At 55.3% G+C, this 27,827-nt stretch overlaps 21 non-coding genes across 21 annotated transcripts; all 21 read right to left on the bottom strand.

The window, feature by feature from the left end:
• Nucleotides 1-657: 657 nt before the first annotated feature.
• LOC141384034 (U1 spliceosomal RNA) lies at nt 658-821 on the bottom strand. Its single transcript, XR_015484923.1, has one exon. It is a non-coding gene; the product is annotated as a U1 spliceosomal RNA (small nuclear RNA).
• Nucleotides 822-1,962: 1,141 nt separating this feature from the next.
• Nucleotides 1,963-2,126, bottom strand: LOC141384032 (U1 spliceosomal RNA). The gene has a single exon (XR_015484912.1). It is a non-coding gene; the product is annotated as a U1 spliceosomal RNA (small nuclear RNA).
• A 1,141-nt stretch (nt 2,127-3,267) lies between these two features.
• LOC137494211 (U1 spliceosomal RNA) lies at nt 3,268-3,431 on the bottom strand. Its single transcript, XR_015484901.1, has one exon. It is a non-coding gene; the product is annotated as a U1 spliceosomal RNA (small nuclear RNA).
• Nucleotides 3,432-4,572: 1,141 nt separating this feature from the next.
• On the bottom strand, nt 4,573-4,736 carry LOC137494363 (U1 spliceosomal RNA). The gene has a single exon (XR_015484889.1). It is a non-coding gene; the product is annotated as a U1 spliceosomal RNA (small nuclear RNA).
• A 1,141-nt stretch (nt 4,737-5,877) lies between these two features.
• On the bottom strand, nt 5,878-6,041 carry LOC137494215 (U1 spliceosomal RNA). The gene has a single exon (XR_015484877.1). It is a non-coding gene; the product is annotated as a U1 spliceosomal RNA (small nuclear RNA).
• A 1,141-nt stretch (nt 6,042-7,182) lies between these two features.
• Nucleotides 7,183-7,346, bottom strand: LOC137494441 (U1 spliceosomal RNA). The gene has a single exon (XR_015484866.1). It is a non-coding gene; the product is annotated as a U1 spliceosomal RNA (small nuclear RNA).
• A 1,141-nt stretch (nt 7,347-8,487) lies between these two features.
• On the bottom strand, nt 8,488-8,651 carry LOC137494216 (U1 spliceosomal RNA). The gene has a single exon (XR_015484855.1). It is a non-coding gene; the product is annotated as a U1 spliceosomal RNA (small nuclear RNA).
• A 1,141-nt stretch (nt 8,652-9,792) lies between these two features.
• Nucleotides 9,793-9,956, bottom strand: LOC137494364 (U1 spliceosomal RNA). The gene has a single exon (XR_015484844.1). It is a non-coding gene; the product is annotated as a U1 spliceosomal RNA (small nuclear RNA).
• Nucleotides 9,957-11,097: 1,141 nt separating this feature from the next.
• Nucleotides 11,098-11,261, bottom strand: LOC141384031 (U1 spliceosomal RNA). The gene has a single exon (XR_015484833.1). It is a non-coding gene; the product is annotated as a U1 spliceosomal RNA (small nuclear RNA).
• Nucleotides 11,262-12,402: 1,141 nt separating this feature from the next.
• LOC137494217 (U1 spliceosomal RNA) lies at nt 12,403-12,566 on the bottom strand. Its single transcript, XR_015484822.1, has one exon. It is a non-coding gene; the product is annotated as a U1 spliceosomal RNA (small nuclear RNA).
• Nucleotides 12,567-13,707: 1,141 nt separating this feature from the next.
• Nucleotides 13,708-13,871, bottom strand: LOC141384030 (U1 spliceosomal RNA). The gene has a single exon (XR_015484811.1). It is a non-coding gene; the product is annotated as a U1 spliceosomal RNA (small nuclear RNA).
• A 1,141-nt stretch (nt 13,872-15,012) lies between these two features.
• LOC141384028 (U1 spliceosomal RNA) lies at nt 15,013-15,176 on the bottom strand. Its single transcript, XR_015484800.1, has one exon. It is a non-coding gene; the product is annotated as a U1 spliceosomal RNA (small nuclear RNA).
• A 1,141-nt stretch (nt 15,177-16,317) lies between these two features.
• On the bottom strand, nt 16,318-16,481 carry LOC137494220 (U1 spliceosomal RNA). Its single transcript, XR_015484789.1, has one exon. It is a non-coding gene; the product is annotated as a U1 spliceosomal RNA (small nuclear RNA).
• Nucleotides 16,482-17,622: 1,141 nt separating this feature from the next.
• On the bottom strand, nt 17,623-17,786 carry LOC137494222 (U1 spliceosomal RNA). Its single transcript, XR_015484777.1, has one exon. It is a non-coding gene; the product is annotated as a U1 spliceosomal RNA (small nuclear RNA).
• A 1,141-nt stretch (nt 17,787-18,927) lies between these two features.
• Nucleotides 18,928-19,091, bottom strand: LOC137494366 (U1 spliceosomal RNA). The gene has a single exon (XR_015484766.1). It is a non-coding gene; the product is annotated as a U1 spliceosomal RNA (small nuclear RNA).
• A 1,141-nt stretch (nt 19,092-20,232) lies between these two features.
• LOC137494368 (U1 spliceosomal RNA) lies at nt 20,233-20,396 on the bottom strand. The gene has a single exon (XR_015484755.1). It is a non-coding gene; the product is annotated as a U1 spliceosomal RNA (small nuclear RNA).
• Nucleotides 20,397-21,537: 1,141 nt separating this feature from the next.
• On the bottom strand, nt 21,538-21,701 carry LOC137494223 (U1 spliceosomal RNA). Its single transcript, XR_015485006.1, has one exon. It is a non-coding gene; the product is annotated as a U1 spliceosomal RNA (small nuclear RNA).
• Nucleotides 21,702-22,842: 1,141 nt separating this feature from the next.
• On the bottom strand, nt 22,843-23,006 carry LOC137494440 (U1 spliceosomal RNA). The gene has a single exon (XR_015484744.1). It is a non-coding gene; the product is annotated as a U1 spliceosomal RNA (small nuclear RNA).
• A 1,141-nt stretch (nt 23,007-24,147) lies between these two features.
• Nucleotides 24,148-24,311, bottom strand: LOC137494396 (U1 spliceosomal RNA). The gene has a single exon (XR_015484733.1). It is a non-coding gene; the product is annotated as a U1 spliceosomal RNA (small nuclear RNA).
• A 1,141-nt stretch (nt 24,312-25,452) lies between these two features.
• Nucleotides 25,453-25,616, bottom strand: LOC137494369 (U1 spliceosomal RNA). The gene has a single exon (XR_015484895.1). It is a non-coding gene; the product is annotated as a U1 spliceosomal RNA (small nuclear RNA).
• Nucleotides 25,617-26,757: 1,141 nt separating this feature from the next.
• Nucleotides 26,758-26,921, bottom strand: LOC137494421 (U1 spliceosomal RNA). Its single transcript, XR_015484722.1, has one exon. It is a non-coding gene; the product is annotated as a U1 spliceosomal RNA (small nuclear RNA).
• Nucleotides 26,922-27,827: the final 906 nt, after the last annotated feature.

Genomic DNA, 27,827 nt, shown 5'->3' with positions numbered 1-27,827 from the left:
TTCTTACGTCAGCCTATCAGCACAGTGCTCAAACGACATAGCTTGAAGAACACGACGGGATCTACAAACGTTCCGCAGAAGAACTTCACTGACGAAAGCGGAAGCGCTAACGGAACAACCTCCCGCTGCGGGCACCTTACATTCCTGAGACGGGAAACCACCGACGGCTGGCTGCGAAATTGCCTCTGGTTCAGATTGGTTTAGAACCGTCCCTCTGCCCAAAACGCCACAGACGTCTGCAAAAGATTGCAGTTCTTGAAACAGAGTTACCTCTGATCCGAGCAGAAGCGTTCGCTTACTTAACGGCAGATAAAATGATGACCTTTCACACGGTCTGCATTCGTTCCGTCAGTAACAGCGGCAGGCCGGCAAATAGAATCCTGACGTTCCACAGGGCACACTCGCTTGGCGGACAAAAGCCACCGGGGGCTCTCTTTGCGTGTTCCTTCACCTGGTCAAACCGCTTTGAGGGGGGACCTTTCGAGTAGTTTTCGGCGTCTGAACAGACTCTTCTAGCGACGGTTGGGCAGGCCTTCCACAGGCGCGCGCAGCTCAACGGGAGCAAAAGAGGCTGGCCCAAGGGCGAGGAAGAGAGGGAAGCGACGCTCCAGCCGGGTCCGACGCTACCGCCTGAACTCTGTCTTGAACCACTGTGCTCAGGGGAGAGCGCGAACGCAGTCCCCCACTACCAGAAATTATGCAGTCGAGATTCCCACATTTGGGGAATTCGCAGGGGTCAGCGTGGCCGGAGTGCAATGGCCAAGCCTCGCCCTGGGTGAACCACCTTCTTGATCATGGTATCTCCCCTGCCAGGTAAGTATGAGTTGCCGGGCGGCGCAAATGGCAGCCGCCGTTTTCTATCGGCCGTACTCCAGGGCGGTGATGCCCAGCCACCGAGCGTGGGGAATGGGCCAGCAACCCCTGTCTCCTGACGGCGCTGTACTTGCAGCAGACGTGCCTGTGCTTGCAAACCACTCGCTAGTAACTGTGGCAACGCATGAAGGGTTTGAGCTTCCTCCAGATGCTTGCTTCGTGTTTTGTCATCAGTTGGGGCTGCCAACACATGGATTCCACTGGACGCACTCGATCTGGGGATAACAGACCCTCTATGGGGGGAGGGGATCCTCCTGTTCTTTCTTTCTTTTCCTCCATCTGTTTTCTTTCTCTACAGATGCCGTTTTTCTCTGCTTAGTTTCTGATTTGGTCTATTTGGACATGTCGACCTCCGGCTTTGCTGCGGTTCGGACCGCCTTTGCCTAGAGCTCCGTGCTTTGCACTCTCGCCTTGTATATTTCGTGTCCTGTTTTCTTACGTCAGCCTATCAGCACAGTGCTCAAACGACATAGCTTGAAGAACACGACGGGATCTACAAACGTTCCGCAGAAGAACTTCACTGACGAAAGCGGAAGCGCTAACGGAACAACCTCCCGCTGCGGGCACCTTACATTCCTGAGACGGGAAACCACCGACGGCTGGCTGCGAAATTGCCTCTGGTTCAGATTGGTTTAGAACCGTCCCTCTGCCCAAAACGCCACAGACGTCTGCAAAAGATTGCAGTTCTTGAAACAGAGTTACCTCTGATCCGAGCAGAAGCGTTCGCTTACTTAACGGCAGATAAAATGATGACCTTTCACACGGTCTGCATTCGTTCCGTCAGTAACAGCGGCAGGCCGGCAAATAGAATCCTGACGTTCCACAGGGCACACTCGCTTGGCGGACAAAAGCCACCGGGGGCTCTCTTTGCGTGTTCCTTCACCTGGTCAAACCGCTTTGAGGGGGGACCTTTCGAGTAGTTTTCGGCGTCTGAACAGACTCTTCTAGCGACGGTTGGGCAGGCCTTCCACAGGCGCGCGCAGCTCAACGGGAGCAAAAGAGGCTGGCCCAAGGGCGAGGAAGAGAGGGAAGCGACGCTCCAGCCGGGTCCGACGCTACCGCCTGAACTCTGTCTTGAACCACTGTGCTCAGGGGAGAGCGCGAACGCAGTCCCCCACTACCAGAAATTATGCAGTCGAGATTCCCACATTTGGGGAATTCGCAGGGGTCAGCGTGGCCGGAGTGCAATGGCCAAGCCTCGCCCTGGGTGAACCACCTTCTTGATCATGGTATCTCCCCTGCCAGGTAAGTATGAGTTGCCGGGCGGCGCAAATGGCAGCCGCCGTTTTCTATCGGCCGTACTCCAGGGCGGTGATGCCCAGCCACCGAGCGTGGGGAATGGGCCAGCAACCCCTGTCTCCTGACGGCGCTGTACTTGCAGCAGACGTGCCTGTGCTTGCAAACCACTCGCTAGTAACTGTGGCAACGCATGAAGGGTTTGAGCTTCCTCCAGATGCTTGCTTCGTGTTTTGTCATCAGTTGGGGCTGCCAACACATGGATTCCACTGGACGCACTCGATCTGGGGATAACAGACCCTCTATGGGGGGAGGGGATCCTCCTGTTCTTTCTTTCTTTTCCTCCATCTGTTTTCTTTCTCTACAGATGCCGTTTTTCTCTGCTTAGTTTCTGATTTGGTCTATTTGGACATGTCGACCTCCGGCTTTGCTGCGGTTCGGACCGCCTTTGCCTAGAGCTCCGTGCTTTGCACTCTCGCCTTGTATATTTCGTGTCCTGTTTTCTTACGTCAGCCTATCAGCACAGTGCTCAAACGACATAGCTTGAAGAACACGACGGGATCTACAAACGTTCCGCAGAAGAACTTCACTGACGAAAGCGGAAGCGCTAACGGAACAACCTCCCGCTGCGGGCACCTTACATTCCTGAGACGGGAAACCACCGACGGCTGGCTGCGAAATTGCCTCTGGTTCAGATTGGTTTAGAACCGTCCCTCTGCCCAAAACGCCACAGACGTCTGCAAAAGATTGCAGTTCTTGAAACAGAGTTACCTCTGATCCGAGCAGAAGCGTTCGCTTACTTAACGGCAGATAAAATGATGACCTTTCACACGGTCTGCATTCGTTCCGTCAGTAACAGCGGCAGGCCGGCAAATAGAATCCTGACGTTCCACAGGGCACACTCGCTTGGCGGACAAAAGCCACCGGGGGCTCTCTTTGCGTGTTCCTTCACCTGGTCAAACCGCTTTGAGGGGGGACCTTTCGAGTAGTTTTCGGCGTCTGAACAGACTCTTCTAGCGACGGTTGGGCAGGCCTTCCACAGGCGCGCGCAGCTCAACGGGAGCAAAAGAGGCTGGCCCAAGGGCGAGGAAGAGAGGGAAGCGACGCTCCAGCCGGGTCCGACGCTACCGCCTGAACTCTGTCTTGAACCACTGTGCTCAGGGGAGAGCGCGAACGCAGTCCCCCACTACCAGAAATTATGCAGTCGAGATTCCCACATTTGGGGAATTCGCAGGGGTCAGCGTGGCCGGAGTGCAATGGCCAAGCCTCGCCCTGGGTGAACCACCTTCTTGATCATGGTATCTCCCCTGCCAGGTAAGTATGAGTTGCCGGGCGGCGCAAATGGCAGCCGCCGTTTTCTATCGGCCGTACTCCAGGGCGGTGATGCCCAGCCACCGAGCGTGGGGAATGGGCCAGCAACCCCTGTCTCCTGACGGCGCTGTACTTGCAGCAGACGTGCCTGTGCTTGCAAACCACTCGCTAGTAACTGTGGCAACGCATGAAGGGTTTGAGCTTCCTCCAGATGCTTGCTTCGTGTTTTGTCATCAGTTGGGGCTGCCAACACATGGATTCCACTGGACGCACTCGATCTGGGGATAACAGACCCTCTATGGGGGGAGGGGATCCTCCTGTTCTTTCTTTCTTTTCCTCCATCTGTTTTCTTTCTCTACAGATGCCGTTTTTCTCTGCTTAGTTTCTGATTTGGTCTATTTGGACATGTCGACCTCCGGCTTTGCTGCGGTTCGGACCGCCTTTGCCTAGAGCTCCGTGCTTTGCACTCTCGCCTTGTATATTTCGTGTCCTGTTTTCTTACGTCAGCCTATCAGCACAGTGCTCAAACGACATAGCTTGAAGAACACGACGGGATCTACAAACGTTCCGCAGAAGAACTTCACTGACGAAAGCGGAAGCGCTAACGGAACAACCTCCCGCTGCGGGCACCTTACATTCCTGAGACGGGAAACCACCGACGGCTGGCTGCGAAATTGCCTCTGGTTCAGATTGGTTTAGAACCGTCCCTCTGCCCAAAACGCCACAGACGTCTGCAAAAGATTGCAGTTCTTGAAACAGAGTTACCTCTGATCCGAGCAGAAGCGTTCGCTTACTTAACGGCAGATAAAATGATGACCTTTCACACGGTCTGCATTCGTTCCGTCAGTAACAGCGGCAGGCCGGCAAATAGAATCCTGACGTTCCACAGGGCACACTCGCTTGGCGGACAAAAGCCACCGGGGGCTCTCTTTGCGTGTTCCTTCACCTGGTCAAACCGCTTTGAGGGGGGACCTTTCGAGTAGTTTTCGGCGTCTGAACAGACTCTTCTAGCGACGGTTGGGCAGGCCTTCCACAGGCGCGCGCAGCTCAACGGGAGCAAAAGAGGCTGGCCCAAGGGCGAGGAAGAGAGGGAAGCGACGCTCCAGCCGGGTCCGACGCTACCGCCTGAACTCTGTCTTGAACCACTGTGCTCAGGGGAGAGCGCGAACGCAGTCCCCCACTACCAGAAATTATGCAGTCGAGATTCCCACATTTGGGGAATTCGCAGGGGTCAGCGTGGCCGGAGTGCAATGGCCAAGCCTCGCCCTGGGTGAACCACCTTCTTGATCATGGTATCTCCCCTGCCAGGTAAGTATGAGTTGCCGGGCGGCGCAAATGGCAGCCGCCGTTTTCTATCGGCCGTACTCCAGGGCGGTGATGCCCAGCCACCGAGCGTGGGGAATGGGCCAGCAACCCCTGTCTCCTGACGGCGCTGTACTTGCAGCAGACGTGCCTGTGCTTGCAAACCACTCGCTAGTAACTGTGGCAACGCATGAAGGGTTTGAGCTTCCTCCAGATGCTTGCTTCGTGTTTTGTCATCAGTTGGGGCTGCCAACACATGGATTCCACTGGACGCACTCGATCTGGGGATAACAGACCCTCTATGGGGGGAGGGGATCCTCCTGTTCTTTCTTTCTTTTCCTCCATCTGTTTTCTTTCTCTACAGATGCCGTTTTTCTCTGCTTAGTTTCTGATTTGGTCTATTTGGACATGTCGACCTCCGGCTTTGCTGCGGTTCGGACCGCCTTTGCCTAGAGCTCCGTGCTTTGCACTCTCGCCTTGTATATTTCGTGTCCTGTTTTCTTACGTCAGCCTATCAGCACAGTGCTCAAACGACATAGCTTGAAGAACACGACGGGATCTACAAACGTTCCGCAGAAGAACTTCACTGACGAAAGCGGAAGCGCTAACGGAACAACCTCCCGCTGCGGGCACCTTACATTCCTGAGACGGGAAACCACCGACGGCTGGCTGCGAAATTGCCTCTGGTTCAGATTGGTTTAGAACCGTCCCTCTGCCCAAAACGCCACAGACGTCTGCAAAAGATTGCAGTTCTTGAAACAGAGTTACCTCTGATCCGAGCAGAAGCGTTCGCTTACTTAACGGCAGATAAAATGATGACCTTTCACACGGTCTGCATTCGTTCCGTCAGTAACAGCGGCAGGCCGGCAAATAGAATCCTGACGTTCCACAGGGCACACTCGCTTGGCGGACAAAAGCCACCGGGGGCTCTCTTTGCGTGTTCCTTCACCTGGTCAAACCGCTTTGAGGGGGGACCTTTCGAGTAGTTTTCGGCGTCTGAACAGACTCTTCTAGCGACGGTTGGGCAGGCCTTCCACAGGCGCGCGCAGCTCAACGGGAGCAAAAGAGGCTGGCCCAAGGGCGAGGAAGAGAGGGAAGCGACGCTCCAGCCGGGTCCGACGCTACCGCCTGAACTCTGTCTTGAACCACTGTGCTCAGGGGAGAGCGCGAACGCAGTCCCCCACTACCAGAAATTATGCAGTCGAGATTCCCACATTTGGGGAATTCGCAGGGGTCAGCGTGGCCGGAGTGCAATGGCCAAGCCTCGCCCTGGGTGAACCACCTTCTTGATCATGGTATCTCCCCTGCCAGGTAAGTATGAGTTGCCGGGCGGCGCAAATGGCAGCCGCCGTTTTCTATCGGCCGTACTCCAGGGCGGTGATGCCCAGCCACCGAGCGTGGGGAATGGGCCAGCAACCCCTGTCTCCTGACGGCGCTGTACTTGCAGCAGACGTGCCTGTGCTTGCAAACCACTCGCTAGTAACTGTGGCAACGCATGAAGGGTTTGAGCTTCCTCCAGATGCTTGCTTCGTGTTTTGTCATCAGTTGGGGCTGCCAACACATGGATTCCACTGGACGCACTCGATCTGGGGATAACAGACCCTCTATGGGGGGAGGGGATCCTCCTGTTCTTTCTTTCTTTTCCTCCATCTGTTTTCTTTCTCTACAGATGCCGTTTTTCTCTGCTTAGTTTCTGATTTGGTCTATTTGGACATGTCGACCTCCGGCTTTGCTGCGGTTCGGACCGCCTTTGCCTAGAGCTCCGTGCTTTGCACTCTCGCCTTGTATATTTCGTGTCCTGTTTTCTTACGTCAGCCTATCAGCACAGTGCTCAAACGACATAGCTTGAAGAACACGACGGGATCTACAAACGTTCCGCAGAAGAACTTCACTGACGAAAGCGGAAGCGCTAACGGAACAACCTCCCGCTGCGGGCACCTTACATTCCTGAGACGGGAAACCACCGACGGCTGGCTGCGAAATTGCCTCTGGTTCAGATTGGTTTAGAACCGTCCCTCTGCCCAAAACGCCACAGACGTCTGCAAAAGATTGCAGTTCTTGAAACAGAGTTACCTCTGATCCGAGCAGAAGCGTTCGCTTACTTAACGGCAGATAAAATGATGACCTTTCACACGGTCTGCATTCGTTCCGTCAGTAACAGCGGCAGGCCGGCAAATAGAATCCTGACGTTCCACAGGGCACACTCGCTTGGCGGACAAAAGCCACCGGGGGCTCTCTTTGCGTGTTCCTTCACCTGGTCAAACCGCTTTGAGGGGGGACCTTTCGAGTAGTTTTCGGCGTCTGAACAGACTCTTCTAGCGACGGTTGGGCAGGCCTTCCACAGGCGCGCGCAGCTCAACGGGAGCAAAAGAGGCTGGCCCAAGGGCGAGGAAGAGAGGGAAGCGACGCTCCAGCCGGGTCCGACGCTACCGCCTGAACTCTGTCTTGAACCACTGTGCTCAGGGGAGAGCGCGAACGCAGTCCCCCACTACCAGAAATTATGCAGTCGAGATTCCCACATTTGGGGAATTCGCAGGGGTCAGCGTGGCCGGAGTGCAATGGCCAAGCCTCGCCCTGGGTGAACCACCTTCTTGATCATGGTATCTCCCCTGCCAGGTAAGTATGAGTTGCCGGGCGGCGCAAATGGCAGCCGCCGTTTTCTATCGGCCGTACTCCAGGGCGGTGATGCCCAGCCACCGAGCGTGGGGAATGGGCCAGCAACCCCTGTCTCCTGACGGCGCTGTACTTGCAGCAGACGTGCCTGTGCTTGCAAACCACTCGCTAGTAACTGTGGCAACGCATGAAGGGTTTGAGCTTCCTCCAGATGCTTGCTTCGTGTTTTGTCATCAGTTGGGGCTGCCAACACATGGATTCCACTGGACGCACTCGATCTGGGGATAACAGACCCTCTATGGGGGGAGGGGATCCTCCTGTTCTTTCTTTCTTTTCCTCCATCTGTTTTCTTTCTCTACAGATGCCGTTTTTCTCTGCTTAGTTTCTGATTTGGTCTATTTGGACATGTCGACCTCCGGCTTTGCTGCGGTTCGGACCGCCTTTGCCTAGAGCTCCGTGCTTTGCACTCTCGCCTTGTATATTTCGTGTCCTGTTTTCTTACGTCAGCCTATCAGCACAGTGCTCAAACGACATAGCTTGAAGAACACGACGGGATCTACAAACGTTCCGCAGAAGAACTTCACTGACGAAAGCGGAAGCGCTAACGGAACAACCTCCCGCTGCGGGCACCTTACATTCCTGAGACGGGAAACCACCGACGGCTGGCTGCGAAATTGCCTCTGGTTCAGATTGGTTTAGAACCGTCCCTCTGCCCAAAACGCCACAGACGTCTGCAAAAGATTGCAGTTCTTGAAACAGAGTTACCTCTGATCCGAGCAGAAGCGTTCGCTTACTTAACGGCAGATAAAATGATGACCTTTCACACGGTCTGCATTCGTTCCGTCAGTAACAGCGGCAGGCCGGCAAATAGAATCCTGACGTTCCACAGGGCACACTCGCTTGGCGGACAAAAGCCACCGGGGGCTCTCTTTGCGTGTTCCTTCACCTGGTCAAACCGCTTTGAGGGGGGACCTTTCGAGTAGTTTTCGGCGTCTGAACAGACTCTTCTAGCGACGGTTGGGCAGGCCTTCCACAGGCGCGCGCAGCTCAACGGGAGCAAAAGAGGCTGGCCCAAGGGCGAGGAAGAGAGGGAAGCGACGCTCCAGCCGGGTCCGACGCTACCGCCTGAACTCTGTCTTGAACCACTGTGCTCAGGGGAGAGCGCGAACGCAGTCCCCCACTACCAGAAATTATGCAGTCGAGATTCCCACATTTGGGGAATTCGCAGGGGTCAGCGTGGCCGGAGTGCAATGGCCAAGCCTCGCCCTGGGTGAACCACCTTCTTGATCATGGTATCTCCCCTGCCAGGTAAGTATGAGTTGCCGGGCGGCGCAAATGGCAGCCGCCGTTTTCTATCGGCCGTACTCCAGGGCGGTGATGCCCAGCCACCGAGCGTGGGGAATGGGCCAGCAACCCCTGTCTCCTGACGGCGCTGTACTTGCAGCAGACGTGCCTGTGCTTGCAAACCACTCGCTAGTAACTGTGGCAACGCATGAAGGGTTTGAGCTTCCTCCAGATGCTTGCTTCGTGTTTTGTCATCAGTTGGGGCTGCCAACACATGGATTCCACTGGACGCACTCGATCTGGGGATAACAGACCCTCTATGGGGGGAGGGGATCCTCCTGTTCTTTCTTTCTTTTCCTCCATCTGTTTTCTTTCTCTACAGATGCCGTTTTTCTCTGCTTAGTTTCTGATTTGGTCTATTTGGACATGTCGACCTCCGGCTTTGCTGCGGTTCGGACCGCCTTTGCCTAGAGCTCCGTGCTTTGCACTCTCGCCTTGTATATTTCGTGTCCTGTTTTCTTACGTCAGCCTATCAGCACAGTGCTCAAACGACATAGCTTGAAGAACACGACGGGATCTACAAACGTTCCGCAGAAGAACTTCACTGACGAAAGCGGAAGCGCTAACGGAACAACCTCCCGCTGCGGGCACCTTACATTCCTGAGACGGGAAACCACCGACGGCTGGCTGCGAAATTGCCTCTGGTTCAGATTGGTTTAGAACCGTCCCTCTGCCCAAAACGCCACAGACGTCTGCAAAAGATTGCAGTTCTTGAAACAGAGTTACCTCTGATCCGAGCAGAAGCGTTCGCTTACTTAACGGCAGATAAAATGATGACCTTTCACACGGTCTGCATTCGTTCCGTCAGTAACAGCGGCAGGCCGGCAAATAGAATCCTGACGTTCCACAGGGCACACTCGCTTGGCGGACAAAAGCCACCGGGGGCTCTCTTTGCGTGTTCCTTCACCTGGTCAAACCGCTTTGAGGGGGGACCTTTCGAGTAGTTTTCGGCGTCTGAACAGACTCTTCTAGCGACGGTTGGGCAGGCCTTCCACAGGCGCGCACAGCTCAACGGGAGCAAAAGAGGCTGGCCCAAGGGCGAGGAAGAGAGGGAAGCGACGCTCCAGCCGGGTCCGACGCTACCGCCTGAACTCTGTCTTGAACCACTGTGCTCAGGGGAGAGCGCGAACGCAGTCCCCCACTACCAGAAATTATGCAGTCGAGATTCCCACATTTGGGGAATTCGCAGGGGTCAGCGTGGCCGGAGTGCAATGGCCAAGCCTCGCCCTGGGTGAACCACCTTCTTGATCATGGTATCTCCCCTGCCAGGTAAGTATGAGTTGCCGGGCGGCGCAAATGGCAGCCGCCGTTTTCTATCGGCCGTACTCCAGGGCGGTGATGCCCAGCCACCGAGCGTGGGGAATGGGCCAGCAACCCCTGTCTCCTGACGGCGCTGTACTTGCAGCAGACGTGCCTGTGCTTGCAAACCACTCGCTAGTAACTGTGGCAACGCATGAAGGGTTTGAGCTTCCTCCAGATGCTTGCTTCGTGTTTTGTCATCAGTTGGGGCTGCCAACACATGGATTCCACTGGACGCACTCGATCTGGGGATAACAGACCCTCTATGGGGGGAGGGGATCCTCCTGTTCTTTCTTTCTTTTCCTCCATCTGTTTTCTTTCTCTACAGATGCCGTTTTTCTCTGCTTAGTTTCTGATTTGGTCTATTTGGACATGTCGACCTCCGGCTTTGCTGCGGTTCGGACCGCCTTTGCCTAGAGCTCCGTGCTTTGCACTCTCGCCTTGTATATTTCGTGTCCTGTTTTCTTACGTCAGCCTATCAGCACAGTGCTCAAACGACATAGCTTGAAGAACACGACGGGATCTACAAACGTTCCGCAGAAGAACTTCACTGACGAAAGCGGAAGCGCTAACGGAACAACCTCCCGCTGCGGGCACCTTACATTCCTGAGACGGGAAACCACCGACGGCTGGCTGCGAAATTGCCTCTGGTTCAGATTGGTTTAGAACCGTCCCTCTGCCCAAAACGCCACAGACGTCTGCAAAAGATTGCAGTTCTTGAAACAGAGTTACCTCTGATCCGAGCAGAAGCGTTCGCTTACTTAACGGCAGATAAAATGATGACCTTTCACACGGTCTGCATTCGTTCCGTCAGTAACAGCGGCAGGCCGGCAAATAGAATCCTGACGTTCCACAGGGCACACTCGCTTGGCGGACAAAAGCCACCGGGGGCTCTCTTTGCGTGTTCCTTCACCTGGTCAAACCGCTTTGAGGGGGGACCTTTCGAGTAGTTTTCGGCGTCTGAACAGACTCTTCTAGCGACGGTTGGGCAGGCCTTCCACAGGCGCGCGCAGCTCAACGGGAGCAAAAGAGGCTGGCCCAAGGGCGAGGAAGAGAGGGAAGCGACGCTCCAGCCGGGTCCGACGCTACCGCCTGAACTCTGTCTTGAACCACTGTGCTCAGGGGAGAGCGCGAACGCAGTCCCCCACTACCAGAAATTATGCAGTCGAGATTCCCACATTTGGGGAATTCGCAGGGGTCAGCGTGGCCGGAGTGCAATGGCCAAGCCTCGCCCTGGGTGAACCACCTTCTTGATCATGGTATCTCCCCTGCCAGGTAAGTATGAGTTGCCGGGCGGCGCAAATGGCAGCCGCCGTTTTCTATCGGCCGTACTCCAGGGCGGTGATGCCCAGCCACCGAGCGTGGGGAATGGGCCAGCAACCCCTGTCTCCTGACGGCGCTGTACTTGCAGCAGACGTGCCTGTGCTTGCAAACCACTCGCTAGTAACTGTGGCAACGCATGAAGGGTTTGAGCTTCCTCCAGATGCTTGCTTCGTGTTTTGTCATCAGTTGGGGCTGCCAACACATGGATTCCACTGGACGCACTCGATCTGGGGATAACAGACCCTCTATGGGGGGAGGGGATCCTCCTGTTCTTTCTTTCTTTTCCTCCATCTGTTTTCTTTCTCTACAGATGCCGTTTTTCTCTGCTTAGTTTCTGATTTGGTCTATTTGGACATGTCGACCTCCGGCTTTGCTGCGGTTCGGACCGCCTTTGCCTAGAGCTCCGTGCTTTGCACTCTCGCCTTGTATATTTCGTGTCCTGTTTTCTTACGTCAGCCTATCAGCACAGTGCTCAAACGACATAGCTTGAAGAACACGACGGGATCTACAAACGTTCCGCAGAAGAACTTCACTGACGAAAGCGGAAGCGCTAACGGAACAACCTCCCGCTGCGGGCACCTTACATTCCTGAGACGGGAAACCACCGACGGCTGGCTGCGAAATTGCCTCTGGTTCAGATTGGTTTAGAACCGTCCCTCTGCCCAAAACGCCACAGACGTCTGCAAAAGATTGCAGTTCTTGAAACAGAGTTACCTCTGATCCGAGCAGAAGCGTTCGCTTACTTAACGGCAGATAAAATGATGACCTTTCACACGGTCTGCATTCGTTCCGTCAGTAACAGCGGCAGGCCGGCAAATAGAATCCTGACGTTCCACAGGGCACACTCGCTTGGCGGACAAAAGCCACCGGGGGCTCTCTTTGCGTGTTCCTTCACCTGGTCAAACCGCTTTGAGGGGGGACCTTTCGAGTAGTTTTCGGCGTCTGAACAGACTCTTCTAGCGACGGTTGGGCAGGCCTTCCACAGGCGCGCGCAGCTCAACGGGAGCAAAAGAGGCTGGCCCAAGGGCGAGGAAGAGAGGGAAGCGACGCTCCAGCCGGGTCCGACGCTACCGCCTGAACTCTGTCTTGAACCACTGTGCTCAGGGGAGAGCGCGAACGCAGTCCCCCACTACCAGAAATTATGCAGTCGAGATTCCCACATTTGGGGAATTCGCAGGGGTCAGCGTGGCCGGAGTGCAATGGCCAAGCCTCGCCCTGGGTGAACCACCTTCTTGATCATGGTATCTCCCCTGCCAGGTAAGTATGAGTTGCCGGGCGGCGCAAATGGCAGCCGCCGTTTTCTATCGGCCGTACTCCAGGGCGGTGATGCCCAGCCACCGAGCGTGGGGAATGGGCCAGCAACCCCTGTCTCCTGACGGCGCTGTACTTGCAGCAGACGTGCCTGTGCTTGCAAACCACTCGCTAGTAACTGTGGCAACGCATGAAGGGTTTGAGCTTCCTCCAGATGCTTGCTTCGTGTTTTGTCATCAGTTGGGGCTGCCAACACATGGATTCCACTGGACGCACTCGATCTGGGGATAACAGACCCTCTATGGGGGGAGGGGATCCTCCTGTTCTTTCTTTCTTTTCCTCCATCTGTTTTCTTTCTCTACAGATGCCGTTTTTCTCTGCTTAGTTTCTGATTTGGTCTATTTGGACATGTCGACCTCCGGCTTTGCTGCGGTTCGGACCGCCTTTGCCTAGAGCTCCGTGCTTTGCACTCTCGCCTTGTATATTTCGTGTCCTGTTTTCTTACGTCAGCCTATCAGCACAGTGCTCAAACGACATAGCTTGAAGAACACGACGGGATCTACAAACGTTCCGCAGAAGAACTTCACTGACGAAAGCGGAAGCGCTAACGGAACAACCTCCCGCTGCGGGCACCTTACATTCCTGAGACGGGAAACCACCGACGGCTGGCTGCGAAATTGCCTCTGGTTCAGATTGGTTTAGAACCGTCCCTCTGCCCAAAACGCCACAGACGTCTGCAAAAGATTGCAGTTCTTGAAACAGAGTTACCTCTGATCCGAGCAGAAGCGTTCGCTTACTTAACGGCAGATAAAATGATGACCTTTCACACGGTCTGCATTCGTTCCGTCAGTAACAGCGGCAGGCCGGCAAATAGAATCCTGACGTTCCACAGGGCACACTCGCTTGGCGGACAAAAGCCACCGGGGGCTCTCTTTGCGTGTTCCTTCACCTGGTCAAACCGCTTTGAGGGGGGACCTTTCGAGTAGTTTTCGGCGTCTGAACAGACTCTTCTAGCGACGGTTGGGCAGGCCTTCCACAGGCGCGCGCAGCTCAACGGGAGCAAAAGAGGCTGGCCCAAGGGCGAGGAAGAGAGGGAAGCGACGCTCCAGCCGGGTCCGACGCTACCGCCTGAACTCTGTCTTGAACCACTGTGCTCAGGGGAGAGCGCGAACGCAGTCCCCCACTACCAGAAATTATGCAGTCGAGATTCCCACATTTGGGGAATTCGCAGGGGTCAGCGTGGCCGGAGTGCAATGGCCAAGCCTCGCCCTGGGTGAACCACCTTCTTGATCATGGTATCTCCCCTGCCAGGTAAGTATGAGTTGCCGGGCGGCGCAAATGGCAGCCGCCGTTTTCTATCGGCCGTACTCCAGGGCGGTGATGCCCAGCCACCGAGCGTGGGGAATGGGCCAGCAACCCCTGTCTCCTGACGGCGCTGTACTTGCAGCAGACGTGCCTGTGCTTGCAAACCACTCGCTAGTAACTGTGGCAACGCATGAAGGGTTTGAGCTTCCTCCAGATGCTTGCTTCGTGTTTTGTCATCAGTTGGGGCTGCCAACACATGGATTCCACTGGACGCACTCGATCTGGGGATAACAGACCCTCTATGGGGGGAGGGGATCCTCCTGTTCTTTCTTTCTTTTCCTCCATCTGTTTTCTTTCTCTACAGATGCCGTTTTTCTCTGCTTAGTTTCTGATTTGGTCTATTTGGACATGTCGACCTCCGGCTTTGCTGCGGTTCGGACCGCCTTTGCCTAGAGCTCCGTGCTTTGCACTCTCGCCTTGTATATTTCGTGTCCTGTTTTCTTACGTCAGCCTATCAGCACAGTGCTCAAACGACATAGCTTGAAGAACACGACGGGATCTACAAACGTTCCGCAGAAGAACTTCACTGACGAAAGCGGAAGCGCTAACGGAACAACCTCCCGCTGCGGGCACCTTACATTCCTGAGACGGGAAACCACCGACGGCTGGCTGCGAAATTGCCTCTGGTTCAGATTGGTTTAGAACCGTCCCTCTGCCCAAAACGCCACAGACGTCTGCAAAAGATTGCAGTTCTTGAAACAGAGTTACCTCTGATCCGAGCAGAAGCGTTCGCTTACTTAACGGCAGATAAAATGATGACCTTTCACACGGTCTGCATTCGTTCCGTCAGTAACAGCGGCAGGCCGGCAAATAGAATCCTGACGTTCCACAGGGCACACTCGCTTGGCGGACAAAAGCCACCGGGGGCTCTCTTTGCGTGTTCCTTCACCTGGTCAAACCGCTTTGAGGGGGGACCTTTCGAGTAGTTTTCGGCGTCTGAACAGACTCTTCTAGCGACGGTTGGGCAGGCCTTCCACAGGCGCGCGCAGCTCAACGGGAGCAAAAGAGGCTGGCCCAAGGGCGAGGAAGAGAGGGAAGCGACGCTCCAGCCGGGTCCGACGCTACCGCCTGAACTCTGTCTTGAACCACTGTGCTCAGGGGAGAGCGCGAACGCAGTCCCCCACTACCAGAAATTATGCAGTCGAGATTCCCACATTTGGGGAATTCGCAGGGGTCAGCGTGGCCGGAGTGCAATGGCCAAGCCTCGCCCTGGGTGAACCACCTTCTTGATCATGGTATCTCCCCTGCCAGGTAAGTATGAGTTGCCGGGCGGCGCAAATGGCAGCCGCCGTTTTCTATCGGCCGTACTCCAGGGCGGTGATGCCCAGCCACCGAGCGTGGGGAATGGGCCAGCAACCCCTGTCTCCTGACGGCGCTGTACTTGCAGCAGACGTGCCTGTGCTTGCAAACCACTCGCTAGTAACTGTGGCAACGCATGAAGGGTTTGAGCTTCCTCCAGATGCTTGCTTCGTGTTTTGTCATCAGTTGGGGCTGCCAACACATGGATTCCACTGGACGCACTCGATCTGGGGATAACAGACCCTCTATGGGGGGAGGGGATCCTCCTGTTCTTTCTTTCTTTTCCTCCATCTGTTTTCTTTCTCTACAGATGCCGTTTTTCTCTGCTTAGTTTCTGATTTGGTCTATTTGGACATGTCGACCTCCGGCTTTGCTGCGGTTCGGACCGCCTTTGCCTAGAGCTCCGTGCTTTGCACTCTCGCCTTGTATATTTCGTGTCCTGTTTTCTTACGTCAGCCTATCAGCACAGTGCTCAAACGACATAGCTTGAAGAACACGACGGGATCTACAAACGTTCCGCAGAAGAACTTCACTGACGAAAGCGGAAGCGCTAACGGAACAACCTCCCGCTGCGGGCACCTTACATTCCTGAGACGGGAAACCACCGACGGCTGGCTGCGAAATTGCCTCTGGTTCAGATTGGTTTAGAACCGTCCCTCTGCCCAAAACGCCACAGACGTCTGCAAAAGATTGCAGTTCTTGAAACAGAGTTACCTCTGATCCGAGCAGAAGCGTTCGCTTACTTAACGGCAGATAAAATGATGACCTTTCACACGGTCTGCATTCGTTCCGTCAGTAACAGCGGCAGGCCGGCAAATAGAATCCTGACGTTCCACAGGGCACACTCGCTTGGCGGACAAAAGCCACCGGGGGCTCTCTTTGCGTGTTCCTTCACCTGGTCAAACCGCTTTGAGGGGGGACCTTTCGAGTAGTTTTCGGCGTCTGAACAGACTCTTCTAGCGACGGTTGGGCAGGCCTTCCACAGGCGCGCGCAGCTCAACGGGAGCAAAAGAGGCTGGCCCAAGGGCGAGGAAGAGAGGGAAGCGACGCTCCAGCCGGGTCCGACGCTACCGCCTGAACTCTGTCTTGAACCACTGTGCTCAGGGGAGAGCGCGAACGCAGTCCCCCACTACCAGAAATTATGCAGTCGAGATTCCCACATTTGGGGAATTCGCAGGGGTCAGCGTGGCCGGAGTGCAATGGCCAAGCCTCGCCCTGGGTGAACCACCTTCTTGATCATGGTATCTCCCCTGCCAGGTAAGTATGAGTTGCCGGGCGGCGCAAATGGCAGCCGCCGTTTTCTATCGGCCGTACTCCAGGGCGGTGATGCCCAGCCACCGAGCGTGGGGAATGGGCCAGCAACCCCTGTCTCCTGACGGCGCTGTACTTGCAGCAGACGTGCCTGTGCTTGCAAACCACTCGCTAGTAACTGTGGCAACGCATGAAGGGTTTGAGCTTCCTCCAGATGCTTGCTTCGTGTTTTGTCATCAGTTGGGGCTGCCAACACATGGATTCCACTGGACGCACTCGATCTGGGGATAACAGACCCTCTATGGGGGGAGGGGATCCTCCTGTTCTTTCTTTCTTTTCCTCCATCTGTTTTCTTTCTCTACAGATGCCGTTTTTCTCTGCTTAGTTTCTGATTTGGTCTATTTGGACATGTCGACCTCCGGCTTTGCTGCGGTTCGGACCGCCTTTGCCTAGAGCTCCGTGCTTTGCACTCTCGCCTTGTATATTTCGTGTCCTGTTTTCTTACGTCAGCCTATCAGCACAGTGCTCAAACGACATAGCTTGAAGAACACGACGGGATCTACAAACGTTCCGCAGAAGAACTTCACTGACGAAAGCGGAAGCGCTAACGGAACAACCTCCCGCTGCGGGCACCTTACATTCCTGAGACGGGAAACCACCGACGGCTGGCTGCGAAATTGCCTCTGGTTCAGATTGGTTTAGAACCGTCCCTCTGCCCAAAACGCCACAGACGTCTGCAAAAGATTGCAGTTCTTGAAACAGAGTTACCTCTGATCCGAGCAGAAGCGTTCGCTTACTTAACGGCAGATAAAATGATGACCTTTCACACGGTCTGCATTCGTTCCGTCAGTAACAGCGGCAGGCCGGCAAATAGAATCCTGACGTTCCACAGGGCACACTCGCTTGGCGGACAAAAGCCACCGGGGGCTCTCTTTGCGTGTTCCTTCACCTGGTCAAACCGCTTTGAGGGGGGACCTTTCGAGTAGTTTTCGGCGTCTGAACAGACTCTTCTAGCGACGGTTGGGCAGGCCTTCCACAGGCGCGCGCAGCTCAACGGGAGCAAAAGAGGCTGGCCCAAGGGCGAGGAAGAGAGGGAAGCGACGCTCCAGCCGGGTCCGACGCTACCGCCTGAACTCTGTCTTGAACCACTGTGCTCAGGGGAGAGCGCGAACGCAGTCCCCCACTACCAGAAATTATGCAGTCGAGATTCCCACATTTGGGGAATTCGCAGGGGTCAGCGTGGCCGGAGTGCAATGGCCAAGCCTCGCCCTGGGTGAACCACCTTCTTGATCATGGTATCTCCCCTGCCAGGTAAGTATGAGTTGCCGGGCGGCGCAAATGGCAGCCGCCGTTTTCTATCGGCCGTACTCCAGGGCGGTGATGCCCAGCCACCGAGCGTGGGGAATGGGCCAGCAACCCCTGTCTCCTGACGGCGCTGTACTTGCAGCAGACGTGCCTGTGCTTGCAAACCACTCGCTAGTAACTGTGGCAACGCATGAAGGGTTTGAGCTTCCTCCAGATGCTTGCTTCGTGTTTTGTCATCAGTTGGGGCTGCCAACACATGGATTCCACTGGACGCACTCGATCTGGGGATAACAGACCCTCTATGGGGGGAGGGGATCCTCCTGTTCTTTCTTTCTTTTCCTCCATCTGTTTTCTTTCTCTACAGATGCCGTTTTTCTCTGCTTAGTTTCTGATTTGGTCTATTTGGACATGTCGACCTCCGGCTTTGCTGCGGTTCGGACCGCCTTTGCCTAGAGCTCCGTGCTTTGCACTCTCGCCTTGTATATTTCGTGTCCTGTTTTCTTACGTCAGCCTATCAGCACAGTGCTCAAACGACATAGCTTGAAGAACACGACGGGATCTACAAACGTTCCGCAGAAGAACTTCACTGACGAAAGCGGAAGCGCTAACGGAACAACCTCCCGCTGCGGGCACCTTACATTCCTGAGACGGGAAACCACCGACGGCTGGCTGCGAAATTGCCTCTGGTTCAGATTGGTTTAGAACCGTCCCTCTGCCCAAAACGCCACAGACGTCTGCAAAAGATTGCAGTTCTTGAAACAGAGTTACCTCTGATCCGAGCAGAAGCGTTCGCTTACTTAACGGCAGATAAAATGATGACCTTTCACACGGTCTGCATTCGTTCCGTCAGTAACAGCGGCAGGCCGGCAAATAGAATCCTGACGTTCCACAGGGCACACTCGCTTGGCGGACAAAAGCCACCGGGGGCTCTCTTTGCGTGTTCCTTCACCTGGTCAAACCGCTTTGAGGGGGGACCTTTCGAGTAGTTTTCGGCGTCTGAACAGACTCTTCTAGCGACGGTTGGGCAGGCCTTCCACAGGCGCGCGCAGCTCAACGGGAGCAAAAGAGGCTGGCCCAAGGGCGAGGAAGAGAGGGAAGCGACGCTCCAGCCGGGTCCGACGCTACCGCCTGAACTCTGTCTTGAACCACTGTGCTCAGGGGAGAGCGCGAACGCAGTCCCCCACTACCAGAAATTATGCAGTCGAGATTCCCACATTTGGGGAATTCGCAGGGGTCAGCGTGGCCGGAGTGCAATGGCCAAGCCTCGCCCTGGGTGAACCACCTTCTTGATCATGGTATCTCCCCTGCCAGGTAAGTATGAGTTGCCGGGCGGCGCAAATGGCAGCCGCCGTTTTCTATCGGCCGTACTCCAGGGCGGTGATGCCCAGCCACCGAGCGTGGGGAATGGGCCAGCAACCCCTGTCTCCTGACGGCGCTGTACTTGCAGCAGACGTGCCTGTGCTTGCAAACCACTCGCTAGTAACTGTGGCAACGCATGAAGGGTTTGAGCTTCCTCCAGATGCTTGCTTCGTGTTTTGTCATCAGTTGGGGCTGCCAACACATGGATTCCACTGGACGCACTCGATCTGGGGATAACAGACCCTCTATGGGGGGAGGGGATCCTCCTGTTCTTTCTTTCTTTTCCTCCATCTGTTTTCTTTCTCTACAGATGCCGTTTTTCTCTGCTTAGTTTCTGATTTGGTCTATTTGGACATGTCGACCTCCGGCTTTGCTGCGGTTCGGACCGCCTTTGCCTAGAGCTCCGTGCTTTGCACTCTCGCCTTGTATATTTCGTGTCCTGTTTTCTTACGTCAGCCTATCAGCACAGTGCTCAAACGACATAGCTTGAAGAACACGACGGGATCTACAAACGTTCCGCAGAAGAACTTCACTGACGAAAGCGGAAGCGCTAACGGAACAACCTCCCGCTGCGGGCACCTTACATTCCTGAGACGGGAAACCACCGACGGCTGGCTGCGAAATTGCCTCTGGTTCAGATTGGTTTAGAACCGTCCCTCTGCCCAAAACGCCACAGACGTCTGCAAAAGATTGCAGTTCTTGAAACAGAGTTACCTCTGATCCGAGCAGAAGCGTTCGCTTACTTAACGGCAGATAAAATGATGACCTTTCACACGGTCTGCATTCGTTCCGTCAGTAACAGCGGCAGGCCGGCAAATAGAATCCTGACGTTCCACAGGGCACACTCGCTTGGCGGACAAAAGCCACCGGGGGCTCTCTTTGCGTGTTCCTTCACCTGGTCAAACCGCTTTGAGGGGGGACCTTTCGAGTAGTTTTCGGCGTCTGAACAGACTCTTCTAGCGACGGTTGGGCAGGCCTTCCACAGGCGCGCGCAGCTCAACGGGAGCAAAAGAGGCTGGCCCAAGGGCGAGGAAGAGAGGGAAGCGACGCTCCAGCCGGGTCCGACGCTACCGCCTGAACTCTGTCTTGAACCACTGTGCTCAGGGGAGAGCGCGAACGCAGTCCCCCACTACCAGAAATTATGCAGTCGAGATTCCCACATTTGGGGAATTCGCAGGGGTCAGCGTGGCCGGAGTGCAATGGCCAAGCCTCGCCCTGGGTGAACCACCTTCTTGATCATGGTATCTCCCCTGCCAGGTAAGTATGAGTTGCCGGGCGGCGCAAATGGCAGCCGCCGTTTTCTATCGGCCGTACTCCAGGGCGGTGATGCCCAGCCACCGAGCGTGGGGAATGGGCCAGCAACCCCTGTCTCCTGACGGCGCTGTACTTGCAGCAGACGTGCCTGTGCTTGCAAACCACTCGCTAGTAACTGTGGCAACGCATGAAGGGTTTGAGCTTCCTCCAGATGCTTGCTTCGTGTTTTGTCATCAGTTGGGGCTGCCAACACATGGATTCCACTGGACGCACTCGATCTGGGGATAACAGACCCTCTATGGGGGGAGGGGATCCTCCTGTTCTTTCTTTCTTTTCCTCCATCTGTTTTCTTTCTCTACAGATGCCGTTTTTCTCTGCTTAGTTTCTGATTTGGTCTATTTGGACATGTCGACCTCCGGCTTTGCTGCGGTTCGGACCGCCTTTGCCTAGAGCTCCGTGCTTTGCACTCTCGCCTTGTATATTTCGTGTCCTGTTTTCTTACGTCAGCCTATCAGCACAGTGCTCAAACGACATAGCTTGAAGAACACGACGGGATCTACAAACGTTCCGCAGAAGAACTTCACTGACGAAAGCGGAAGCGCTAACGGAACAACCTCCCGCTGCGGGCACCTTACATTCCTGAGACGGGAAACCACCGACGGCTGGCTGCGAAATTGCCTCTGGTTCAGATTGGTTTAGAACCGTCCCTCTGCCCAAAACGCCACAGACGTCTGCAAAAGATTGCAGTTCTTGAAACAGAGTTACCTCTGATCCGAGCAGAAGCGTTCGCTTACTTAACGGCAGATAAAATGATGACCTTTCACACGGTCTGCATTCGTTCCGTCAGTAACAGCGGCAGGCCGGCAAATAGAATCCTGACGTTCCACAGGGCACACTCGCTTGGCGGACAAAAGCCACCGGGGGCTCTCTTTGCGTGTTCCTTCACCTGGTCAAACCGCTTTGAGGGGGGACCTTTCGAGTAGTTTTCGGCGTCTGAACAGACTCTTCTAGCGACGGTTGGGCAGGCCTTCCACAGGCGCGCGCAGCTCAACGGGAGCAAAAGAGGCTGGCCCAAGGGCGAGGAAGAGAGGGAAGCGACGCTCCAGCCGGGTCCGACGCTACCGCCTGAACTCTGTCTTGAACCACTGTGCTAAGGGGAGAGCGCGAACGCAGTCCCCCACTACCAGAAATTATGCAGTCGAGATTCCCACATTTGGGGAATTCGCAGGGGTCAGCGTGGCCGGAGTGCAATGGCCAAGCCTCGCCCTGGGTGAACCACCTTCTTGATCATGGTATCTCCCCTGCCAGGTAAGTATGAGTTGCCGGGCGGCGCAAATGGCAGCCGCCGTTTTCTATCGGCCGTACTCCAGGGCGGTGATGCCCAGCCACCGAGCGTGGGGAATGGGCCAGCAACCCCTGTCTCCTGACGGCGCTGTACTTGCAGCAGACGTGCCTGTGCTTGCAAACCACTCGCTAGTAACTGTGGCAACGCATGAAGGGTTTGAGCTTCCTCCAGATGCTTGCTTCGTGTTTTGTCATCAGTTGGGGCTGCCAACACATGGATTCCACTGGACGCACTCGATCTGGGGATAACAGACCCTCTATGGGGGGAGGGGATCCTCCTGTTCTTTCTTTCTTTTCCTCCATCTGTTTTCTTTCTCTACAGATGCCGTTTTTCTCTGCTTAGTTTCTGATTTGGTCTATTTGGACATGTCGACCTCCGGCTTTGCTGCGGTTCGGACCGCCTTTGCCTAGAGCTCCGTGCTTTGCACTCTCGCCTTGTATATTTCGTGTCCTGTTTTCTTACGTCAGCCTATCAGCACAGTGCTCAAACGACATAGCTTGAAGAACACGACGGGATCTACAAACGTTCCGCAGAAGAACTTCACTGACGAAAGCGGAAGCGCTAACGGAACAACCTCCCGCTGCGGGCACCTTACATTCCTGAGACGGGAAACCACCGACGGCTGGCTGCGAAATTGCCTCTGGTTCAGATTGGTTTAGAACCGTCCCTCTGCCCAAAACGCCACAGACGTCTGCAAAAGATTGCAGTTCTTGAAACAGAGTTACCTCTGATCCGAGCAGAAGCGTTCGCTTACTTAACGGCAGATAAAATGATGACCTTTCACACGGTCTGCATTCGTTCCGTCAGTAACAGCGGCAGGCCGGCAAATAGAATCCTGACGTTCCACAGGGCACACTCGCTTGGCGGACAAAAGCCACCGGGGGCTCTCTTTGCGTGTTCCTTCACCTGGTCAAACCGCTTTGAGGGGGGACCTTTCGAGTAGTTTTCGGCGTCTGAACAGACTCTTCTAGCGACGGTTGGGCAGGCCTTCCACAGGCGCGCGCAGCTCAACGGGAGCAAAAGAGGCTGGCCCAAGGGCGAGGAAGAGAGGGAAGCGACGCTCCAGCCGGGTCCGACGCTACCGCCTGAACTCTGTCTTGAACCACTGTGCTCAGGGGAGAGCGCGAACGCAGTCCCCCACTACCAGAAATTATGCAGTCGAGATTCCCACATTTGGGGAATTCGCAGGGGTCAGCGTGGCCGGAGTGCAATGGCCAAGCCTCGCCCTGGGTGAACCACCTTCTTGATCATGGTATCTCCCCTGCCAGGTAAGTATGAGTTGCCGGGCGGCGCAAATGGCAGCCGCCGTTTTCTATCGGCCGTACTCCAGGGCGGTGATGCCCAGCCACCGAGCGTGGGGAATGGGCCAGCAACCCCTGTCTCCTGACGGCGCTGTACTTGCAGCAGACGTGCCTGTGCTTGCAAACCACTCGCTAGTAACTGTGGCAACGCATGAAGGGTTTGAGCTTCCTCCAGATGCTTGCTTCGTGTTTTGTCATCAGTTGGGGCTGCCAACACATGGATTCCACTGGACGCACTCGATCTGGGGATAACAGACCCTCTATGGGGGGAGGGGATCCTCCTGTTCTTTCTTTCTTTTCCTCCATCTGTTTTCTTTCTCTACAGATGCCGTTTTTCTCTGCTTAGTTTCTGATTTGGTCTATTTGGACATGTCGACCTCCGGCTTTGCTGCGGTTCGGACCGCCTTTGCCTAGAGCTCCGTGCTTTGCACTCTCGCCTTGTATATTTCGTGTCCTGTTTTCTTACGTCAGCCTATCAGCACAGTGCTCAAACGACATAGCTTGAAGAACACGACGGGATCTACAAACGTTCCGCAGAAGAACTTCACTGACGAAAGCGGAAGCGCTAACGGAACAACCTCCCGCTGCGGGCACCTTACATTCCTGAGACGGGAAACCACCGACGGCTGGCTGCGAAATTGCCTCTGGTTCAGATTGGTTTAGAACCGTCCCTCTGCCCAAAACGCCACAGACGTCTGCAAAAGATTGCAGTTCTTGAAACAGAGTTACCTCTGATCCGAGCAGAAGCGTTCGCTTACTTAACGGCAGATAAAATGATGACCTTTCACACGGTCTGCATTCGTTCCGTCAGTAACAGCGGCAGGCCGGCAAATAGAATCCTGACGTTCCACAGGGCACACTCGCTTGGCGGACAAAAGCCACCGGGGGCTCTCTTTGCGTGTTCCTTCACCTGGTCAAACCGCTTTGAGGGGGGACCTTTCGAGTAGTTTTCGGCGTCTGAACAGACTCTTCTAGCGACGGTTGGGCAGGCCTTCCACAGGCGCGCGCAGCTCAACGGGAGCAAAAGAGGCTGGCCCAAGGGCGAGGAAGAGAGGGAAGCGACGCTCCAGCCGGGTCCGACGCTACCGCCTGAACTCTGTCTTGAACCACTGTGCTCAGGGGAGAGCGCGAACGCAGTCCCCCACTACCAGAAATTATGCAGTCGAGATTCCCACATTTGGGGAATTCGCAGGGGTCAGCGTGGCCGGAGTGCAATGGCCAAGCCTCGCCCTGGGTGAACCACCTTCTTGATCATGGTATCTCCCCTGCCAGGTAAGTATGAGTTGCCGGGCGGCGCAAATGGCAGCCGCCGTTTTCTATCGGCCGTACTCCAGGGCGGTGATGCCCAGCCACCGAGCGTGGGGAATGGGCCAGCAACCCCTGTCTCCTGACGGCGCTGTACTTGCAGCAGACGTGCCTGTGCTTGCAAACCACTCGCTAGTAACTGTGGCAACGCATGAAGGGTTTGAGCTTCCTCCAGATGCTTGCTTCGTGTTTTGTCATCAGTTGGGGCTGCCAACACATGGATTCCACTGGACGCACTCGATCTGGGGATAACAGACCCTCTATGGGGGGAGGGGATCCTCCTGTTCTTTCTTTCTTTTCCTCCATCTGTTTTCTTTCTCTACAGATGCCGTTTTTCTCTGCTTAGTTTCTGATTTGGTCTATTTGGACATGTCGACCTCCGGCTTTGCTGCGGTTCGGACCGCCTTTGCCTAGAGCTCCGTGCTTTGCACTCTCGCCTTGTATATTTCGTGTCCTGTTTTCTTACGTCAGCCTATCAGCACAGTGCTCAAACGACATAGCTTGAAGAACACGACGGGATCTACAAACGTTCCGCAGAAGAACTTCACTGACGAAAGCGGAAGCGCTAACGGAACAACCTCCCGCTGCGGGCACCTTACATTCCTGAGACGGGAAACCACCGACGGCTGGCTGCGAAATTGCCTCTGGTTCAGATTGGTTTAGAACCGTCCCTCTGCCCAAAACGCCACAGACGTCTGCAAAAGATTGCAGTTCTTGAAACAGAGTTACCTCTGATCCGAGCAGAAGCGTTCGCTTACTTAACGGCAGATAAAATGATGACCTTTCACACGGTCTGCATTCGTTCCGTCAGTAACAGCGGCAGGCCGGCAAATAGAATCCTGACGTTCCACAGGGCACACTCGCTTGGCGGACAAAAGCCACCGGGGGCTCTCTTTGCGTGTTCCTTCACCTGGTCAAACCGCTTTGAGGGGGGACCTTTCGAGTAGTTTTCGGCGTCTGAACAGACTCTTCTAGCGACGGTTGGGCAGGCCTTCCACAGGCGCGCGCAGCTCAACGGGAGCAAAAGAGGCTGGCCCAAGGGCGAGGAAGAGAGGGAAGCGACGCTCCAGCCGGGTCCGACGCTACCGCCTGAACTCTGTCTTGAACCACTGTGCTAAGGGGAGAGCGCGAACGCAGTCCCCCACTACCAGAAATTATGCAGTCGAGATTCCCACATTTGGGGAATTCGCAGGGGTCAGCGTGGCCGGAGTGCAATGGCCAAGCCTCGCCCTGGGTGAACCACCTTCTTGATCATGGTATCTCCCCTGCCAGGTAAGTATGAGTTGCCGGGCGGCGCAAATGGCAGCCGCCGTTTTCTATCGGCCGTACTCCAGGGCGGTGATGCCCAGCCACCGAGCGTGGGGAATGGGCCAGCAACCCCTGTCTCCTGACGGCGCTGTACTTGCAGCAGACGTGCCTGTGCTTGCAAACCACTCGCTAGTAACTGTGGCAACGCATGAAGGGTTTGAGCTTCCTCCAGATGCTTGCTTCGTGTTTTGTCATCAGTTGGGGCTGCCAACACATGGATTCCACTGGACGCACTCGATCTGGGGATAACAGACCCTCTATGGGGGGAGGGGATCCTCCTGTTCTTTCTTTCTTTTCCTCCATCTGTTTTCTTTCTCTACAGATGCCGTTTTTCTCTGCTTAGTTTCTGATTTGGTCTATTTGGACATGTCGACCTCCGGCTTTGCTGCGGTTCGGACCGCCTTTGCCTAGAGCTCCGTGCTTTGCACTCTCGCCTTGTATATTTCGTGTCCTGTTTTCTTACGTCAGCCTATCAGCACAGTGCTCAAACGACATAGCTTGAAGAACACGACGGGATCTACAAACGTTCCGCAGAAGAACTTCACTGACGAAAGCGGAAGCGCTAACGGAACAACCTCCCGCTGCGGGCACCTTACATTCCTGAGACGGGAAACCACCGACGGCTGGCTGCGAAATTGCCTCTGGTTCAGATTGGTTTAGAACCGTCCCTCTGCCCAAAACGCCACAGACGTCTGCAAAAGATTGCAGTTCTTGAAACAGAGTTACCTCTGATCCGAGCAGAAGCGTTCGCTTACTTAACGGCAGATAAAATGATGACCTTTCACACGGTCTGCATTCGTTCCGTCAGTAACAGCGGCAGGCCGGCAAATAGAATCCTGACGTTCCACAGGGCACACTCGCTTGGCGGACAAAAGCCACCGGGGGCTCTCTTTGCGTGTTCCTTCACCTGGTCAAACCGCTTTGAGGGGGGACCTTTCGAGTAGTTTTCGGCGTCTGAACAGACTCTTCTAGCGACGGTTGGGCAGGCCTTCCACAGGCGCGCGCAGCTCAACGGGAGCAAAAGAGGCTGGCCCAAGGGCGAGGAAGAGAGGGAAGCGACGCTCCAGCCGGGTCCGACGCTACCGCCTGAACTCTGTCTTGAACCACTGTGCTCAGGGGAGAGCGCGAACGCAGTCCCCCACTACCAGAAATTATGCAGTCGAGATTCCCACATTTGGGGAATTCGCAGGGGTCAGCGTGGCCGGAGTGCAATGGCCAAGCCTCGCCCTGGGTGAACCACCTTCTTGATCATGGTATCTCCCCTGCCAGGTAAGTATGAGTTGCCGGGCGGCGCAAATGGCAGCCGCCGTTTTCTATCGGCCGTACTCCAGGGCGGTGATGCCCAGCCACCGAGCGTGGGGAATGGGCCAGCAACCCCTGTCTCCTGACGGCGCTGTACTTGCAGCAGACGTGCCTGTGCTTGCAAACCACTCGCTAGTAACTGTGGCAACGCATGAAGGGTTTGAGCTTCCTCCAGATGCTTGCTTCGTGTTTTGTCATCAGTTGGGGCTGCCAACACATGGATTCCACTGGACGCACTCGATCTGGGGATAACAGACCCTCTATGGGGGGAGGGGATCCTCCTGTTCTTTCTTTCTTTTCCTCCATCTGTTTTCTTTCTCTACAGATGCCGTTTTTCTCTGCTTAGTTTCTGATTTGGTCTATTTGGACATGTCGACCTCCGGCTTTGCTGCGGTTCGGACCGCCTTTGCCTAGAGCTCCGTGCTTTGCACTCTCGCCTTGTATATTTCGTGTCCTGTTTTCTTACGTCAGCCTATCAGCACAGTGCTCAAACGACATAGCTTGAAGAACACGACGGGATCTACAAACGTTCCGCAGAAGAACTTCACTGACGAAAGCGGAAGCGCTAACGGAACAACCTCCCGCTGCGGGCACCTTACATTCCTGAGACGGGAAACCACCGACGGCTGGCTGCGAAATTGCCTCTGGTTCAGATTGGTTTAGAACCGTCCCTCTGCCCAAAACGCCACAGACGTCTGCAAAAGATTGCAGTTCTTGAAACAGAGTTACCTCTGATCCGAGCAGAAGCGTTCGCTTACTTAACGGCAGATAAAATGATGACCTTTCACACGGTCTGCATTCGTTCCGTCAGTAACAGCGGCAGGCCGGCAAATAGAATCCTGACGTTCCACAGGGCACACTCGCTTGGCGGACAAAAGCCA

Source organism: Danio rerio, chromosome 4 (assembly GCF_052040795.2).
Source record: "Danio rerio strain M-AB ecotype USA chromosome 4, GRCz13ab, whole genome shotgun sequence".
In the NCBI taxonomy this organism is placed as follows: domain Eukaryota; kingdom Metazoa; phylum Chordata; class Actinopteri; order Cypriniformes; family Danionidae; genus Danio; species Danio rerio.
Note: the sequence above shows the minus strand (reverse complement) of the source record. Positions and strands in the feature narration are given on the sequence as shown.